The sequence below is a fragment of the Hemitrygon akajei genome, chromosome 3 (genome assembly GCF_048418815.1).
Source record: "Hemitrygon akajei chromosome 3, sHemAka1.3, whole genome shotgun sequence".
NCBI classification, from domain to species: Eukaryota; Metazoa; Chordata; class Chondrichthyes; order Myliobatiformes; family Dasyatidae; genus Hemitrygon; species Hemitrygon akajei.
The window spans coordinates 15,175,659-15,188,639 of NC_133126.1; the positions used below are offsets into that span (position 1 = coordinate 15,175,659).

A 12,981-nucleotide genomic window follows, 5' to 3' on the forward strand; every position below is an offset into this window, starting at 1 on the left:
CTGCAGTGAATAGCTTGTAGTTTCCCTTTCGGAGCTGAACTTTGAACTGCCTGTGTGACTTAGCGTTTTTGTGGTGTGAAGTGACGTCTCAAAGTCGCAGGACAGTTGTGGCGGAGTGACGTGTATGAGCCAAACTGAGGCGGCAGGGCCTAGTCCCGGGAGCGAGGAATGAGCCGTTGTTGCTGGAGTGGACTTGGAGCCAATTCCAAGCGGTAGAACCAAGGTGAGGCAGAGATGAAATGCCAGGGCCCAGGCCTGAGAGCGAGGAATGAGTTATTGTCTGACCGATTTAAGTGCCAGGCCACATTGAAAAGGTCAGGGTTTTGGTGCTGGAGGTGAGGAACAGGCTGGTGTTCAACCTGCTACTTGGTGAGGTTTGCTTGTCTTTGCACTGAACGGAGGCTGTGGCCTACAACTAACAGGCTCCTAAACAGGCTGTAGTGTTGACTGGCTTCATGGCTCTGAACCCTCTTCCATGAAGTTTAGTTCTGCATGTTATTTGCTTTCTCTTTATTGTTTGCACGATTTGTACTTCTTTTGCACAGTGGATGTTTGATGTTTTTCTTTTTTTAATGGGTTCTCTTGGGTTTCTTTGCTTTGTGGCTGCCTGTAATGAGATGAATCTCAAGGTTGCATATAGTATAAATACTTTGATAATATATGTACTTTGAACTTTGAAAAATGGCATAATAATAACATGCGTCTTTGACGTAGGTCAATGCCCTAATGCATTCCACAGGAACATTATCAGGTTTAATTGACTTTGGGGCAGAGACATTAGAAAACATGTTTCTTTAGATTGGTTTCATGATAATGTTTGAGGGTGTGGTGAAGCTTATGAATGTTATTTAATCAATAGAAGTTACTGCTAGGAGAGCAAAGTGGTGTGAAGCTTAGTGTGTGAGTCAAGTGAGCAGATAGGAAGTGAGGTTTGATATCTGTACTGACCTTGACTGCAGGTTCTGGGTCTTTAACCTCCCTGCAGCATTTGGACAATGTTCTTGAAGCTTCACGTTTGGCATTGATCCCCCCCATACTGTTACTGAAAGATTCTTGGAGCCCTGTGAATAGAGGATCTCTCTTCTCCAATTGGCAGGGTTTCCCAATCTGGGGCCCACAGACCTCTTGGTAGGGCCACAAGGCATTAAAAAAAAAGGTTAGGAACCCCTGATCTATGGAGAGGAACAAAAGTTAACTTTTTGGGCTGAAACTCTTCATCAGGAGGTTTATTCTCCTCCATCGATGCTGCCTGACTTAATGGAGCCATAGATCTACAGAACACTATAGCACAGAAATCATATTTTTCTAGCTAGTCCCATTAATCTACACCTGAACCATAGCCCTCTATACCACCATGTACTTACCCACTGTAAAAATGTTGCTTTTGTAATGCCACGTCGTGCTTTAAAAAGTCTAAATTCTGGATATCTGCAATAAAACTGAAAATGCTGGAAATGCTCTACAGAGCAGAAAACCTGTACGGAGAGAGAAACAGAGTTAATGTTTCAATGAATCTTCGTTGGAACTGGAAGAGTAGAGATAAGCAGATGGTAAAATGCAGAATGCTCAATTATTTCTGATATTTTTATTAAACTTATATTTCTCTTGCCTAGTCCTTGGAGCAGCATGGCAGCGTAGTGGTTAACACAATGCTTTCTTTACAGTCCAGTCGACCTGGGTTCAATTCCTGCTGCTGCCTGTAAGGAGTTTGTACATTCTCCCCATGACCGCGTGGGTTTCCTCCAGATGCTCCAGTTTCCTCTCTCAGTCCTAGGACCTACTGGTTGATAGGCTAATTGGTCATTGTAAATTGTCCCGTGGTTTGGGTTAAAATCGGGGTATTACTGGGTAGCATGGCTCAAAGGACCGGAAGGGCCTGTTTCATATGGCGTGGCAATAAATAAATAATCTGATGATCCCAGTCCCTGCTGCCTTCCATTTAAATTCAGAATTGTCCACGCTTGCCCCTCGGCTTCTTAAAACCGCTGAATATGTCCAGCGTGATCTATTTTATTGCAAGTAGCATGATAAGAATTAACATTTGGATTGTTCTGCATCAGGTCAAATGGGCATGGGTTAACCATACATCCAATATTGTGCTTGGTTTCCCAGTGCTAGCTCCCGTGGAGTTCTCAGGGTAATTTACTCATTACAACCTAGAAGGAGGCTATTCAACCTATTGAGTTGATGCCAACATTTAGCAGAGCAATCCCATTAGTCCCATTGCCTTTTTCCTTACTTCCCTATAGTTCTGCAACTTATTTTCTCTCACATTCCCATCAATTTCCCTTTCATTCTTTCATCAGGTTGATAGGATTTCAGGGAAAGCTTTTGCTACTTTGGCCTTCATAAATTGAGTACAGGTGATAGGATCTTATGTTGAAGTTGTATAAGACATTGGTGAAGCCTAATCTTGTGCAGTTTTGGTCACCAACCTACAGGAAAGATGTAAATAAGGCTGAAAGTATGCAGAGAAAATTTACAAGTATGTTGCCAGGTGTGGAGGTATGTTGTCAGGAACAAGGTAGAGGAGCCTCAGAACTCATAGAACCTGATTCAGGAGCAGTTATTCCCCCTCAACTATCAGGCTCTTGAACCAGTGGGGATAACTTCACTCAACCTCACTTGCTCCATCACTGAATTCTTCCCACAACCGGTGGACTCACTTTCAAGGATTCTTCATCTAATTTTCTCAATATTCATTGCTTATTTATTTATTATTATAATTATTTCTTTCTTTTTGCATTTGCACAGTTTGTTGTATTTTGAACACTGGTTCTCTTTCATTGATTTTATTATGGTTACTGGATTTATTGAGTATGCGTGCAAGGCAATGAATCTCAGGGTTGTATATGGTGACATATATGTACTTTGATAATAGTCTTACAACTGAACCTTGTGGTAAACAATTTTTTTTATTGAGAATTGAGTAAACACATCTGAGAAATGGTTATTTAAATATTTACAGATACAGCCTTTCCTGAATTTGTATAAGTTCAAATCTTGTAAAAAGTCAATAAAACATTTTGTTAAACAGAATTTCATTAGTTGAAAGGCTTGAGTGAAGTGCCTTGTGGCTATTTTGCCACAGTGTATTGCTAAATGTATGTTGTTGTACATGGAGAATAGAGTACTATTTGTTACAGTGAAAGAAAGCTTCAGAAATCATAGGGACTTACCTCATAGAGATGGAAGTTTAATTATATTTGAATACTCTGCTGCTGAAGGGCAGAGGCAACAATAGGTGGGCTGAATTGCCTTTGTAATATATTTATATTTATTTTTATTTTTGAGTGTATGGTGGTGGAGTGGAGAAATGTCTCTACCAAAGGAGGTGGAAGGCGCTCTTTCTCTCTGCTAGCCTGCAGATCATTCTTGGGCAAGATGTGGTAACTGCTTAGCCCCTGAAGGGTCACGTGAAGCCGTGGGAGCAGTGGTGGATGTTCATATGAGCTGCTGGTGCATACCACAAGTCCTGGCAGGCAATCTCTGAAGGGTTTCGATAATGGCTGGGGTCACCTGTCTTGTAAACACACCGCCCAGAGAACACAATGGCAACCAACTCTTGTATAAAAATTTGCCAATGACAATCACGGTCATGGAAAGACCATGATTACTCACGTCATATGACGTGGCACATAACAAATGAATAAGTGAACATATGGGGTGTCTAGGGATGGGTAGTCCCCGTGGCAAAAGGACTTGTCATGTCCATTCTGAGGGCAGTTCACTCACCTTTGGGTCTACTGGACACTTAGCTCTCATCTGTGGCTCCAAGTAGCTGTTTGCATGTGACAGCAGCCACACTGCAGTACAGGCGGTCTAAACCAGGTGAGAGTAGCCAGTGGGCTTATACCCAAGTGAGATAGGGACATGCCTGTCCTAGCATGCAAAGTCAGCTCCGGCGAACTGGATGGATGAGATCCACAGTGAAATCCAATGGCCAGGAAGGCAGTTCTGCAATACTTTGTGGAGGGCGATGTGCATGACAGAGCATAGAACACATCTACTGCAACCAAGGAAGATCCCAGTTTACAACGACTAATCATCCCACCGGACCCGGACTTCTGAGGTTGAGAGAGTGGAGCTGCCCCAGTGCAACGATTTTTCCACTTCAAAACCTCTCCCATACAGGCCTTCTTATTGGATATGATGGGCAACCAACAGTAATTTCATTGTTAATTTGCAGCTTGCGCCTTTTCTTACTTCTGTCCTTTTGTTTCGACTGCATCTCATGTCAGAGTATGCTCTGGAAATGTGCTGAAAGCTCTGAGGTGTAAGAGTAATGCTTAGATTGACAGTGTAAGAAAACCTTTTCCCAGTTCTGTTTGATTCAGCTCCATTCTGAATGACAGTTTTTTTTTAGTCGAGGCAAAACTGTGCACGCTGAAACAAACTTAAAGTGTGTCAACTATGCATCTCTTCCTGGGAAAGTGGTGTTGAGCCACCCTCTTGGTTTGATTTCGGGTGTTGTCGAGGAGAATGTGCCAGAATGTAGACCTAGATACAAAAAGGAACATCAATAAATCTCCACTTTAGCATGGTGCACGTTCCAAAGTTCAAAGTAATTTTAATATTAAAGTACTTAATATGTCACCATTTACTACCCTGAGATTCATTTTCTTGCAGGCATTCACAGTAGAATAAAGTAGTACAAAATTGTCAATGAAAAACTACACACAAATGCAAAAACAATGTTCAAAAGAAGACAAACTGTGCGAATATAAAAATAATTAATCAGATATAGGGATAGATAGATAAATACATAAATAATGCTGAGAATGTCGGTTGTAGGGTCCTTGAAAGTTATTGCATAGGTTGTGTTGACGTTTCGGGCCAGAACGTGAATGTTGACGTTCCTGACGTAATGTTGACGTTCCTGACGTTTCGGGCCAGAACCCTTCATCAGGAGTTTTGGCCCGAAACGTCATCACTACCTCCTCCCATAGATGCTGTCTGGCCTGCTGAGTTCTGCCAGCATTGTGTGTTTTTAAGAATGAAGTAGACGTGGTGTTTGTTAAGAAGTGAGCTACTTGAATTTCAGAATGGAGAACATGGAGGGCCCAGCAGCAACAGGTTGGAAAAGCTAGGAGGGAAGTACTGCATGAATTACTAAAGCTTAAAACAATGAATTCCACTGATGAATGACATAATACAAGTATTCTAGGAGACATTAGTAGTCCTGATAAGAGAACTTATGTACACCAGGGTTGTCATACTGGGTTTGTAAGCATTGCAGCATGAGTCCCATACAAAAAGTGTAACAGAACATCTTCAAGTACTTACATATGCAGTAACCAACAATGTGCAATAAAAATGGAATTGATTATGAGGGGAAAGATATAAGGACAGGTGGCATGTTGATTATTTGGGGCTCGGGGGGGGGGTGGGGTGGAGAGGATGTTGCAATTGCTGAAATGGAATGGAGGGTGTGGTGATAAGATGCAATCACCAATTTGCATGATTTGCGATGATTTGATTGATGGGTTGGACCAAGTTGGACAAAGGTTATGAGCATTGTGAGTGGGATGTAAGTTGATACATTAGGGAAGAGAGAGGGATTGTGTAGGGGAACTGCTGAGTAACTTGAAATGTTGGGGTCCCAACGTTGGGCTTGTATCCACTCTTGAAAGCTTGCCGAAGCATCCTCCACAGGTGTGCTGGATTATGTGCCTTTGGATTATTTATTCTTTATTAGATGTAAGTTTAGGTGGAGCAGTGTGGAACAAAGGGCCCCTGAAATACAAATACATTTGTCTCTAAAAGTTGTGCCAAAGGTTAGTAAGGTGGTTAAATAAAAAGCAAATTGAACACTAAAATTCATTCCTAGAGTGAGGGAACTGGAAATTAGGGAAAGGATGCTAAACCAGCACTGAACCTTGATCAGGTCATTCTTGGATCACTGGGTGCAGTTCTGTTTATAACACAGAAGAGGATACAGAGACTTACAAGGATGGCACCAAGGAACGTGAGGTATACATGTTAGAAATGAATGAGCTTGCGGGCAAAACAGACAAAACTCTAAGTGTGGTTTTATCGTTGTTTCAATGGGCGTATTAAATGTCAGAGAAATGTAAACAATATACAACCTGAAATTCTTTTCCTTCGCCGACGTCCACAAAAGACAGGAGAGTGCCCCGAAGAATGAATGACAGTTAAACATTAGAACCCCAAAGCACCCCACCAATTCCCCCCTCCCTGGCGGCAAGGCAATGATCCCCCCTCCACAGCAGCAAAAAAGCATCAGCACCCCCCACCGAGCACTCAAGCATGCAGCAAAGCATCAATAAAGACACAGACTTGCAGCACCCCAAAGACTACTCGTTCACCCGGTAATTCGACATACCACAGGCTCTGTCTCTCTCCCTAATAAGAGAAAAAGAGGTGTCTCCGTTTCACAGCGAGAGGGGAGACATAACAAACAACTCATTGATTTATGATGTTAAAAGTCTGTTATCGCTTTTTCTGAGCTCTGCGCCCGGAGAGTGGGCATCAGAAAGGTGTAGATCTCCGAGCACACAACCATTGGCAGCTAGCCCGTTGCTGCTGTGTTCTAGCACGATGCTCCAGTCAGGGACCCCAGCATGACCCCAAAGCCACAAGACCCCGGAACCCTGAAGGTGCACTCGTCTTCCAGGCTGAGTCCTTGGCATATCAAAAAGCGACTGGTCATGAGGCCCTGAGAACGGGTCCCATTCCCACAAAGAACCAAAATCAGACTGTAACATTTCTTTCTGTCCACACAATGTCCATATCCTCACATTTTCTGCACATTAATGTGCCTATCTAAAATTATTGTTCACAAGAAAATCTGCAGATGCTGGAAGTCTTGAATGCTGCCATAGCATTTACCCCAACCAGCTTCCCTGGCAGTGCATTTCAGGTACCCATTATTCATTGTGTAAAAAGACTTTCCCTGCACGTCTCCTTTGAATTTACCTCTTCAAACCTGAAATGCATACTCTCTGGTGTTAGACATTTCATCCCTGGGAAAGAGATACCAGCTGTCAATATACAACTCTCATAATCTTATAAACCTCCACCGATTTCCCCTCCGTTGCTCCAAAGAAAACAACCCTAAGAGTCTATTGTTATGGATGAGGTTTCCAGATACTTGGAGAACAACGATAAAATAAGTCAAACTCACCATGGTGTCTGTCAAGGAAAATCTTGCCTGACAAATCTGTTCTTCGAGGAAGTAACAAGCAGGGTGGACAAAGAGGGTCAGTAGATATCATCTACCTGGATTTTCAGAAACCGGTTGATAAGGTGTCACACATGAGGCTGCTTAACAAGAGAAAACCCGATGGTGTTACAGGAAAGGTACTGGCATGGATAGCGGAATGGCTGACAGGCGGGAGGCAGCGTGGGAATAAAAAGGGCCTTTTCTGGTTGGCTGCGGGTTTCTATGGTGTGTTCCTCAGGGGTCAGTATTGGGACCAATGCTTTTCACATTGATTTAGATAATAGAAGCAATGGCTTTGTGGCAAAGTTTGCGGATAATACATAGATAAGTGGAGGGGTAGTTAGTGCTGAGGAAGCAATTCAATTACAGCAGAACTTAGACAAATTGGGAGAAAGAGCAAAAAAGTGGCAGATGTAATACAGTGTTGGGAAATGTATGATAATGCATTTTGGTAAAAGGAACAATAGTGCGGACTGTTATCTAAATGGGGAGAAAATTCGAACATCGGAGGTGCAGAGGGACTTAGGAGTCCTTGTGCAAGACTCCCAGAAGGTTAATTTACAGGTTGAGTTTGTGTTAAAGAAGCAAGTGCAATGTTGGTATTTATTTCAAGGGGAACAGAATATAAAAGCAAGGAGATAATGCTGAGCCTTTATAAGACACTAGTCAGGCTGCACTTGGAGGATTGTCAACAGTTTTGGGCCCCATATCTCAGAAAGGACGTGTTGTCATTGGAGAGAGTCCAGAGGAGGTTCACAAGGATGATTCTGGGAATGAAGGGGTTAACATGTGAGGTGCATTTGGCAGCTTTGGGCTGATGCTCAATGGAATTTAAAAGAATGTGGAGGGGTAGGAGGTCTCATTGAAACCTACCAAATGTTGAAAGGACTAGATAGAGTGGGCATAGAGAGGATGTTTCCTATGGTAGGGATTTCCAGAACTAGAGGGCACAACCTCAAAATTGAGGGCAACCCTTTAGAACAGAGGTAAGAAGGAATAGTTTTAGCCAGAGAGTAGTAAAAATGTGGAATACTCTGCCACTGCCTGCTGTGGAGGCCAAGTCCATGGGTATATTTAAGGCGGAAGGTTATATTTTCGTGATCGGTCAGGGCATCAAAGGACATGATGAGAAGGCAGGTGTATGGGGTTGAGTGGGGTCTGGGATCAGCCATGATGGAATGGCAGAGAACACTCGGGCTGAATGGCCTAATCCTGCTCCTATGTCTTATGGTCTAACCAAAGTTTGTCCAGCTTCTATAGCACATGCCCTCTAATCCAGGCAGCATCCTGATAAACCTCTTCTGCACCCTCTCCAAAGTCTCGGCATCCTTCCTGTAATGGGATGAACAGTATTGAATGCTATACTCCAGATGAAGATACAGGGGTTCCCAACCTGACCAATTGTCTTTTAAATGTTGTTAATGTAGCTGCCCTAGCCATTCCCTCAGCATGAATTTGCCCATCAGGCCCCTATCTATGCCCCTTATGAATTTATAAAGTTGTAGGTATAAAGAAGGCAAGATACCAGCTATACTTTATTAGGAGTTTGAAGAGATTTGACATGTCAACAAATACATTCAAAAACTTCTATAGTTGTACCGTGGAGAGCATTCTGACAGGCTGCATCACTGTCTGGTATGGAGGGGCTACTGCACAGGACTGAAAGAAGCGGCAGAAGGTTGTAAATCTAGTCAGCTCCATCTTGGATACTAGCCTACAAAGTACCCAGGAGACCTTTAGGGAGCAGTGTCTCAGAAAGGCAGTGTACATTATTAAGGACCTCCAGCACCCAGGGCATGCCCTTTTCTCACGTAGGAAGTACAGAAGCCTGAAGGCACACACTCAGCAATTCAGGAACAGCTTCTTCTCCTCTGCCATCCGATTCCTAAATGACCAATGGACACTACCTCACTTTTTAAAAAATATACAGTATTTCTGTTTTTGCACTTTTTAAAATCTATTCAATATACGTAATTGATTTATTTGTTTACTTATTATTACCTTTATTGTATTTATCATTATTTTTTCTCTGCTAGATTATGTTTTGTATTGAACTGCTGCTGCTAAGTTACAAAATTCACATCAAGTGCTGGTGATAATAAACCTGAATCTGATTCTGATTATACATCAGTCTCCTGCACTATGAGGACCAAAGTATCAAGTCTCAACTCTATTCGCCATATACATTTACATGCATTAGGAATCTGCCGCGGTGTGTTGGTACGACATGCAACAAACACAACAATAATCAACATTTACAAAGAATAGACAATAATATGGAATTTAGAGGTTAAAGTACAGATATGGAACAAAATGTGCATAAATACATAAATGGCTGCATGTATTTACAATGTAAACAGCATTATGAAAAGTGGTTTAAGTTGTTTACTGTGCATTGCGGTGACTGAGGTAATAGATAGAGGGGGGTGGCTGAAAGAATGGTTGATCAGATTAACTGGAGGAATAAACATTTTAAGGTGGTGTGAAGTTTTTGTTTCCCAGAAGGGAGCTTTAAGAAGAGGCAGTTTGCTGGGTGGATCATGTCTGCAATGATTTTTCCTGCCTGCTTCTTTGTCCTGGACACATTCATATCCCGTAGCGATGGCAGCCTGCAGCCAAAGTGTTCCCAATCTCTCCCTATAACTCAACATCTCAGGTTCTGGCCATGTTCTTGTAAATCTTCTTTACACTTTTTCCTATAATAGGGTAACCAAAACTGTACACGATATTGCAGGTGTTGTACAACTGGAACATTACATCCCAAGTTCTGTACTCAGTGCCCTGACTGATGAAGATCAGCATGCCGAATGCCTTCTTCACCACCCTGTCTACCTGTGGTGTCACTTTCACAGCACTGCGCATTGTGCTCCCAGGTCCCTTTGTTCTACTACACAACCCAGGGCCCTACCATTCACTGTGAAAGCCCTACCCTCGTTTACGGGGTGGCGGGGTGAAGATACATCTCTACTAAAGGAGGTGTAAGGTGCTCCTCCCCTCCGCTAGCCTGCAGGTCACCCTTGGACAAGGTGTAACCCTTGTTTAGCGCCTCCCCCACCCATCAGGGTCACGAGAAGCCATAGGGACATGTGACAAAGGGTCGTATGAGCAGCTGGTGCTTATCACATGTCCTGGTTATGCAAACACTGACACCAGGCAGACAATCTTTGAGGAGTATTGATAATGGCTGGAGTCACCCATCTTGTAGAAATACTGCCCAGAAGAAGGCAATGGCAAACCACTTCTGAAGAAAAACTTGCCAAAAGAAATCATGGTCATGGACAACCAAGGGATCAAATTGGGTAGGCTATTTTCCTGCCACGTTCCACCTTTGAGATCTGGCACCTAGAGTACCCATGGAAGACTCACAGAGTCAATGGGAGAACATGCAAACTCCACAGGGACAGCACCTGAAACGATCACACTGGGGTCAATGGAACTGTGAGGCTGCAGCTCTATCTGTTGTGCTATTTACTATGCTCTGATCCGAAATACTAATAGAAAAGCTTTTTTATATATATAAAATAGCTCCGGATTCAGTATTCACGGGTGCTTTGCAATTTTATTTTTTAAGATAATGACATTTACTGCGCAAATGAACAAGATATTTGGAGGCACAGGAGATTCTGTAGATGTTGGAAATCTAGGCAACACCCACTAAATGCTGGAGACACTCGGCAGGTCAGGCGGCATCTCTGAAGGTAAATCGACAGGGCGAGTGATGAAAGGATCTTGGCGCAAAATGCCGACTGATATTTCTCTCCACAGATGCTGCCTGAGCTGTTGAGTTCCTCCGGCCATTTATGCGCATTGCACAAGATACTTGCTGGAGATTGTTGACATTAAATTGAAAGGTTAGGCCATCTATTTTTCATTTGCTTGCAAATTAGGAAGTATATAAATTGGATATGTTGGCTGATTTATCTATTAAAATGATTATTTTTATATTTATGGGTCGCAATTTTGCAAAGCGGCAGTGTCTGGCACTAGAAGGGTTAATAGGTCCGTGATACGTAACTCCGAGGAGCTTTAGGACCCAGCGGACGCCTGTATGCTGCTGCCGATGAGACGAAGATAAACCAGATGCGTAAGGAGCGTGTAAGTTGCTGAACTCCGGGAGGAGGAATGAGGCCAGGCGAAGGAACGGTCTCCGGGCCGCCGGGATGGCGACAAGGTCTGTGATAGCAGATCCCACACAGCGGCTGCCTGTGCCGGAAAGCGAGACAAATCTAAACTCCTACTGGATTTGGGGAAGCTGATGTGAAAAGTGTAACGACCACCCCCCCATCCCAAATTTATAATCTTGATCATCAAAGCAACTATACATTGTTTCAAAGGCAGCCTTCGTAAAGCCAGGTTAGTGTCCACCTGTGCCAGTGAGCGGTGTGAAAGTGTGTGTGTGTGTGTGTGATTGATTCCCACTGATCGTACAAAACATTCCGGGACTTGGACAAGTTCGACCGACTGGCATAAGGTCCGTCTCCTAGTTCAGTGCAGCAAACTAGCTCTTCCATAACTTCTCTTACGAGCGGTCGTCTTGTTGGGGAGGACCCAGACCGGCATCTACTCTCAAATGTTTCTCTGCGAACTTCCTTAGTTTATTTCTAGTTTTAAAGTTGGTCCCCTGTTGTGGGATTGAAGATTCAAGTGTGAATCAATGCGGGGAAATTAAAAATCAAAGCAGAATGTGGTGATAATATCCCCAGCACCTGCGGGGACCAAACTAGAATTTTAAGAGAGCTCGCTGTTAGATTTGAGAACCGGAGTTATAGGGGAAGGTTGAACAGGTTAGGACTTTATTCCCTGGAGTGTAGGAGATGCGGGGATATTTGACAGAGGCATCTAAAATGATGAGGGGCAAATCAAGCAGGTTTTTTTCCCCACTGAGGTCGGGTGAGACTAGAACTAGGGTTAAGGGTAAAAGGAAAAATATTTAAGGGGAACATCAGGGGTTCAGAGGACGGTGGGTTTGTGGAAGCAGCTGCCAGTGGAAGTGGTTGTGGGTGCATCTGTAAGATGAGTGTGGGAGGGGTATTGTCCAGCTGACAGTCATTGGGACTAGGCTGAATGATAGCTTGGTGCAGACTGGATGCGCCAGAGAGCCAGTTTGTGTGCTGTCATACTCTGTGACTAATTCAGCTTGGTATCTTCATACCTGGTGCCTGCTAACATTTGGTGTCAGCCCTGATGAATCACCAGAGTTTCCCTTTGGGTGTTGGTGTCCCCATTTTTGCAATGATGGTGCCATTCCGCTGAACAGGTTCATCCAGGTGCTTGGTACCAGTTGTACGCATGGGCCAAGTGTTTCAAAGTGTATAGAAGTAAACAAAGTTCCTTTTCTGGGGAGAGAAGGGTGAGGTTAGTATTTTAGGGATGTCATGCTGGTGAATCCTCCCAGGCAGCGGTGAGTATGAAAGCACCAGGTACGTTGGTTCATTATTGTCACATGCACGGAATATCTTTGTTTTGCATGCCATGCATACAGATCATTCTATCACGTTAGTGCTTTGAGGTAGCACAAAGGAAAGCAATAACAGACTGCAGAATCAGGTGTTACAGAAAGGTGCAGCAGAAGGTGACAGTAGGGTGAAAGGTCATAATGAGGCAGGTAGGTCTCGAGTTCATCTCACAATACAGGAACGTTTCAATACTCTTGTGTCTGAGGCTCTCCTTGAGCCTGGCGGTATGCACTGTCAGGGTTTTGTATATTCTGCCACTAGTAGGGGGAGAGGGAGAAGAGAGAATGTTCAGGGTGTGTGTGTGTGTGGAGCAGGGGTGGGGAGTCTTTCATTAAGCTG

General features: G+C 43.5%; 1 protein-coding gene across 1 annotated transcript in view; it reads left to right on the plus strand.

Moving 5' to 3' along the window:
• Positions 1 to 11,242: 11,242 nt before the first annotated feature.
• The window catches only part of LOC140724731 (tandem C2 domains nuclear protein), a 94,351-nt gene continuing 92,612 nt past the window's right edge, over positions 11,243 to 12,981 (plus strand). Inside the window, exon 1 of the mRNA XM_073039222.1 lies at positions 11,243 to 11,539. The gene's annotated coding sequence lies outside the window, so the exon portion shown is untranslated. The remainder of the gene's footprint in view (positions 11,540 to 12,981) is intronic.